At 44.6% G+C, this 7,134-nt stretch overlaps 1 protein-coding gene across 1 annotated transcript in view; it reads right to left on the reverse strand.

Annotated features, from left to right (window-relative positions):
• The window catches only part of SMCO1 (single-pass membrane protein with coiled-coil domains 1), a 25,691-nt gene extending 19,128 nt beyond the window's left edge, over positions 1-6,563 (reverse strand). Inside the window, exon 1 of the mRNA XM_017892234.1 lies at positions 6,483-6,563. The gene's annotated coding sequence lies outside the window, so the exon portion shown is untranslated. The remainder of the gene's footprint in view (positions 1-6,482) is intronic.
• Positions 6,564-7,134: the final 571 nt, after the last annotated feature.

Here is a 7,134-nt window from a genome sequence, read left to right on the forward strand (position 1 = left end):
TGGCCGGCGCCTGTAGTCCCAGCTACTCCGGAGGCTGAGGCAGGAGAATGGCGTAAACTCGCGGGCAGAGCTTGCAGTGAGCTGAGATCTGGCCACTGCACTCCAGCCCAGGCGACAGAGCAAGACTCCGTCTCACAAAAAAAATAAATAAATAAATAAATAAATAAATAAATAAATAAATAAAATGTGGTGTGCTAGGCATGGTGGCTCATGCCTATAATGCTAGCATTTGGAAGGCTGAGGCAGGAGGATCACTTGTGCCCAGGAGTTTGAAACCAGGCTAGGCAACATAGTGAGACCTCATCTCTACAAAAAAAAAAAAAAAAAATTTAGAAAAACAATATGCTGAAAAAATGTGCTACAGGCTCATCATGGATGACATTAAAAAATAAGTACATAAGCAATGTGGTATATCTACACAATAGAATACTATTCAGCCTTTAAAAAGAAGGAAATTCTGTCATTTGCAACAAGATGGAAGATCCTGGAGGACGTTATGTTATGAGAAATAAGTCAGGCATAGAAAGACAAGTACTGCATGACCTCACTTCTATGAGGAATTGAAAAAAGTGAAACTTACAGAAGCAGAGACAGAGTAGAATGTTGGTTGCCAGGGTTGGTTAGGGGGCCAGGGAGATGGGAGATGTTGGCCAAAGGGTACAAACTTTCAATATAACATGAATAAGTTCTGGAGATCTAATACACAGCACAGTGATTATAGTTAATAATACTGTATTGTATACTTGAAATTTGCTAAGAGAATAGTTCTTAAGTGTGTTCATTATTGGGGGAACCAGCTCCCAATATTTCAACATAGGTTCTTTTCTATTTTCCCTAAGTGTCAGCTGGTCTGAGAAAGAAAGAGAAAGAGTACAAGAGAGAGAAATTTTACAGCTGGGCCTCCAGGGGTGACATCACATGTCAGCAGTTTCCATGATGCCCACCTGAGCCGCAAAACCAGCAAGTTTTTATTAGGGATTTCAAAAGGGGAGGGGAGTACGAATAGGGAGTGGGTCACAGAGATCACATGCTTCAAATGGCAATAAAATATCACAAGGGCAGAAGGGCAGAGCAAGGTCACAAGGCCAGGGTGAAATTAGAATTACTGATGAGGTTTCATGTCCCGCTGGGCACGCATTGTCATTGATAAACATCTTAACAGGAAACAGGGTTCAAGAGCAGAGAATCAGTCTGACTAGAATTCGCCAGGCTGGAATTTCCTAATCCTAGCAAGCCTGGGGACACCACAGGAGACCAGGGCATTATTTCATCCCTTATCTTCAACCACATAAGGCAGACACCCCCAGAGCGGCCGTCCATGGCTCCCCCTGGGAACGCATTCCCTTCCCAGTGTTATTCCTTACGGGGAAACGAATTCACTGATATTTCTCCTACTTGTTTTCTGCAATAAGAAAAATATGACTCTGTTCTGCCTGGCCCCGCAGGCAGTCAGACCTTATGGTTATCTCCCTTGTTCCCTGAAAATCGCTGTTAATGCTGTTTTTTTTCAGGGTGCCCAGATTTCATATTGTTCAAACATACATGTTTTACAAACAATTTGTGCAGTTAACGCAATCATCACAGGGTCCTGAGGCAACATACATCCTCAGCTTATGAAGATGATGGGATTAAGATATTAAAGTAAAAACAGGCATAGGAAATTGTAAGAGTGTTGATTGGGGAAGTGATAAATGTCCATGAAATCTTCACAATTTATGTTCAGAGATTGCAGTAAAAGCAGGTGTAAGAAATTATAAAAGTATTCATTTGGGGAACTAATAAATGTCTATGAAATCTTCACAATTTATGTTCTTCTGCCATGGTTTCAGTCGGTCCCTCCATTCAGGGTCCCTGACTTCCCGCAACAGTTCATCAAAAAAAAAAAAAAAAAATGGTAAGAAGCTGGGCCATGGTAGCGTGTGCCTGTGGTATCAACTACTTGGGAGGCTGAGGCAGGAGGATCACTTGAGCTTGGCATGGGCAACATGCCAAGACCACATATCTAAAGAAATAAAATGTCTTTTCTGGTTCCACTTGAGGGTTGAATTTTTTGAAAAAGCAGACTTTTTTTGTGAGATAATGTATATGTTAGCAAGTTTGATTTGGCCACTCCGCAATGTAAACATATTTCAAAACATCATGTTATGTGCCATAAATATATATTTTTTGTCATTAAAAAATAAATTTAGGTGGGGCTTAGTGGGTCAAGCCTGTAATCCCAGAGCTTTGGGAGGCTAAGGTTGGAGGATCACCTGAGGCAAAGAGTTTGAGACCAGTCTGGGCAACATAGGGAAATCTCATCTACAAAAAATTAAAAATTAGCCAGGTGAGGCAGTGTGTACCTGTAGTCCCAGCTACCCAAGAGGCTGAAGTAGGAGGATCACCTGAGCCCAGGAGTTTGAGGCTGCAGCGAGCTATGATTGTGCCACTGCACTTCAGCCTTGGCAACTGGGTGAGACCATCTCTCTAAATAAACAAATAAATAATTTTTAGATGGTTCTTTGAAGAGGTTATTGATACTGAAAAACTCCTGACAAGATTAATAATTAAGAGAAGTCACAGATAACCAATAACAGGATTGAAGAAGGGGACATCATTATACATGTAAACAGATGACAAAAAGCTAAGAGGATATTATAGGCTGGGTGCAGTGGCTCATGCCTATAATCCCAGCACTTTGGGAGGATGAGGTGGGCAGATCACGAGGTCAGGAGATCGATACCATCCTGGCTAATATGGTGAAACCCAGTCTCTACTAAAAATACAAAGAATTAGCCGGGTGTGGTGGCAGGCACCTGTAATCCCAGATACTCCGGAGGCTAAGGCAGGAGAATCACTTGAACCCAGGAGGCAGAGGTTGCCGTGAGCCAAGATCATGCCACTGCACTCCAGCCTGGGCGACAGAGTGAGACTCCATCTCAAAAAAAAAAAAAGCTAAGCTGACATTACAAACAAATTCAAGGCAATAAATTCAAAAATCTATCTAAACGTTCAGGTTGTTGCATGCATCAATAGTTTGATTCTTCTAATTCTCAGTAGTGTTCCATAGTATGGATGTACTATAATTTGTTTAACCATTTACCTGTGGAAAGAATCTGGGCTGATTCCAGTTTTGAGCTATCACAAATAAAGCTGCTATAAATATCTGAGTCCAATATTTTTCTGGAATAAATGCCCAGGAGTGCAATTGCTGGATAATATGGGTAACACGGTAGTAGCATGGTTAGTTTTGTAAGAAACTGCCAAACTGTTTTCCAGAGTAGCTGTACCACTGTGCATTCTCACCACCAATGTAGGAGTGACTCAGTTTCTCCACATACTCACCAGCATTTAGTATTGTGACTATGTTTTATATTAACCATTCTGATAAGTGCACGGATTTCATTTTAAAAAATATTTCATACAGATTTTGTTAGTATTCTGGAAGGATAAGGTGATTTGCAACATGCTAAATGATACCGTAAACTCATTCTGTAATTGGTATTTAATCAGTTTTTTGGCAGATAGGATCCAGACATCTAGATAGTTTTTAATTTTATTTTATTTCTTTTTTTTTTTTTTTTTTTGAGACGGAGTCTTGCTCTGTCGCCCAGGCCTGGAGTGCAGTGGCCCGATTCTCGGGGCTCACTGCAAGCTCCACTCCCAGGCTTCACGCCATTCTCCTGCCACTCAGCCTCCTGAGTAGCTGGGACTACAGGCCCCCCCGCCGCACAGGCCTGGGGCTATTTTTGTATTTTAGTAGAGATGGGGTTAAGATCACCATGTATCTGCTTCAGGATGATCTTGATCATATCTAACCGTTGTGAGACTCCGCCCACCTCGCGCCTCCAAAGGCGCTGGAGAAATTACAGGCGTGAGCCACCGCGGGCCCGCGCCATTTCTAATTTTATTATTTTTTAAATTTTATAATATTTTTTGGTTAGAGAACAGTTCTTCCTTTGGTCCTTGATATGCCCTCTGTCACCAGGTTGGGAGCCCAGTGGCATGATCTTGGCTCACTGCAACCTCCGCTTCCTGAGTTCAAAGGTGTTTGAGTTTCTAGGTTTCTGGTCTGGAGCCTCCTGAGCTAGCTGGGAGTTACATAGGTCTGCCAGTTGGCGCGCGACCCCCCATAAATTCCCCATGGGAGCACTGCGCTAATTTATGTGGATTTTGTACGTAGGTTTGTGAAGGAAGGGCTTAGATGACAAAATGAAGGTTATCACTTCATGCACCTCTTGCTGGCCAGGCTGGTCTCGAACTCGCTGAGCCTCATAGTAGAATACGCAGCCAGCCAGCAGAGGGCGGTTTCCCAAATCTCTCTTCAGAATTGTGTGTTCGAGGGGCCAAATTCCATTGCCTTCCAACGCAGCGGGGAGAAGTATATGTCTCTCACGGTGTGTGGTCGTCACTAGTTGTTTGGGACAACGGTCTAGAGTAGGTTTTTCTTCCTTACAAATCCAACATACCAAGAACCGTTGCAAAGTCACTGTATTGTGTTATCTAAAACCTCAGTGGTATATAGTATTGAAGGACCCACTACTTGCTGCATGCAAGACATAAGCTTTGAGGGAAGTGGCACAGTCAATGGATTTTGGAAGAGACATAGATGGATTATATACCACTAGTGGGATAGGCTAGGAGCGCAAACTATGAACTGAGCAGGGATGCTCCCTTTTTTGATTTGTTCGGGGCGATGGGGCTTCCTTTTTATCAAGCGCGAAATCCTAAAACAAACATGCCGCTCTTTTGCCGCAGGGAGCCGCGCTTGGGGAACAACCCTACATTGTTTTCACACTCCACACCTATAGTTAATTTCTTTCGGGTTTGCTGTTTTTGCTTTTTCTTTCTGTTTAGACATGTAGTGCGCGCTGCAGCCTCTCTTGTCGCCCGCAGGTGTGAATGCTGCGCGCGCAGTGTTTGCCTTATGTTTGTCGCTGCTGGTCTCACGCAAATTACAATCACGCCTTTGTGGCCCCGCGTGCCGCGGGAGTTCACGCACGCGCATTCTTCTCTGACTCTGTCGGGGCGTCTTCGAGTAGTCCCTGGTGGTGCGCAGGGGTGCCTGGTGAATATACTCGTAACCAGGCGTCCACACCATCGCTCCGGCTTAGTTTTTTTTTTTTTTTTTTTTTTTGTATTTTGTTAGTAGAGCGGGGCTTTCACCGTGTTAGCCAGAATGATCTTGATCTCCTGACCTCGTGATCCGGCCCGTCTCGGCCTCCACAAAGTGCCGGGATTACAGGCTTGAGCCACCACGCCTGGCCCAGAAAATAATTTTTAAACTTTTGAAAAAAAAAAATTTTTTTTTGAGACAGAGTCTTGCCTGTAGCCCAGGCTGGCATGCAGTGGCATGATCTTGGCTCGTTGCGAACTCTGCCTCCTGGGTTCAAGCGATTGTCCTGCCTCAGCCTCCTGAGTAGCTGGAACTACAGGCGTGAGCCATCATGCCGGGCTAATTTTTGTATTTTTAGAAGAGACAGGGTTTCACCATGTTGGCCAGGCCAGTCTTGAACTCCTGGTCTCAAGTGATCTGCCCGCCTCGTCCTCCCAAAGTGCTGGGATTACAGGCATGAGCCACCGTGCTCAGCCCTGGAAACTTAAAATAGATCAATTGTAAAGACATCTACTTGGGCAAAAAAATTTTAAATTTGCATACTGAAATAATAATGGTTCCCTAGAGCCATAAAGGGTTTATTAACAAGAAATATAGTTGATAAAAGATATGTATGATTGCCCAACTTACATAGAAAAGAAAAAAATTGAAAAAGTTCAGATAGTGACTAGTCAAGTTAATTGATTATTGAGGATATCAAAATCTCTGGGCGGGGTGCAGTGGCCCACGCCTGTAATCCCAGCACTTTGGGAGGCCAAGGTGGGTGGATCACTTGAGGTCAGGAGTTCGAGACCAGCCTGGCCAACATGGTGAAACCCTGTCTCTACTAAAAATACAACAATCAGCTGGGCGTGGTGGCAGGCGCCTGTAATCCCAGCTACTGGGGAGGCTGAGGCAGGAGAATTGCTTGAACCCAGGAGGCCGAGGTTGCAGTGAGCCAAGATCACACCACTGCACTCCAGCCTGGGTGACAGGGCAAGACTCCCTCTCAAAAAAAAAAAAATCTATCTATCTATGTATCTATGTATCTATCTATCTATCTATCTATCTATCTATGTATGTATCTATTATCTATCTATCTATCTATTATCTATCTATGTATCTATTATCTATCTATTATCTATCTATCTATGTATCTATTATCTATCTATCTATGTATCTATTATCTCTCTCTCTCTCTCCCCACCTAGGAAAATTGTGGATTGTGTCGCTAGGGGGCGCTGAACCTCCACAGAGCAATGCAGGAAAGGCAAATTTAAAATTCTCAGAACCCTACACCTAACACCTGTCTGTAGAAGATAAGCAACACCAGTGAGAAAATTAGCGTATGTTATTTAAAAAAGAGCAAGTCTAAGAGGAAGACATTCAAGAGAAGGAGAAAGAGAACCTCTGCCCGGTGCCGCCTCTGCCTCACTCTGGTAAGAGGAAGGCAAACGGCCTTTTCCCAGCAGCCGCTGCCTCTCCGTGCGGCTCTGCCGCGCGCCGGCGAGAACCCTGACCACCACCGGAAGCCACGCGCTACCTGGGGAGCTGGCGGCAGTGACACCCGATGGCCAGCCAGAGCCGGGCAGGGCGGATGAGGTCTGAGTAGTCAAACGTGCTCGCCCTCTTGAGCTCCCCACCTGGATTTATGGCATCGGGATCCACCCAGCCCCTGAGGCCAGAAACCTGGGCTCCGTTTTCCACTCCAATATCTCCTACTGATAATTTCACTAGCTTTGCTACCCGGCTACCTTAGAATTTATACTGAAACATCCTTGTGCTCCATCAGAATAACTGCTTCCCCAGCAAACTGTGTTCTAACCTTTCTGCTTACTCTACATGTCCCAGTATCACCATTGACCAAGTCCTGGTCTGGAAATGCTGCAGCCCCTCAGGAGAATTTTTAGGACACTATCTACAAGTCTATGAACTCAAGCTTGAGTATGGTGTCTCCTCCTCCTTCCTCCTCCTCGTCTTTCCCCTTCCTCCTTCTTCCTCCTCTTCCTCCTCCTCCTCCTTCTCCCACAGGGTCTCTTTGTCTTGTCCAGGTTCGAATA

The sequence above is a fragment of the Rhinopithecus bieti genome, unplaced genomic scaffold (assembly GCF_001698545.2).
Source record: "Rhinopithecus bieti isolate Rb0 unplaced genomic scaffold, ASM169854v2 scaffold_21777, whole genome shotgun sequence".
Classification (NCBI taxonomy): Eukaryota; Metazoa; Chordata; class Mammalia; order Primates; family Cercopithecidae; genus Rhinopithecus; species Rhinopithecus bieti.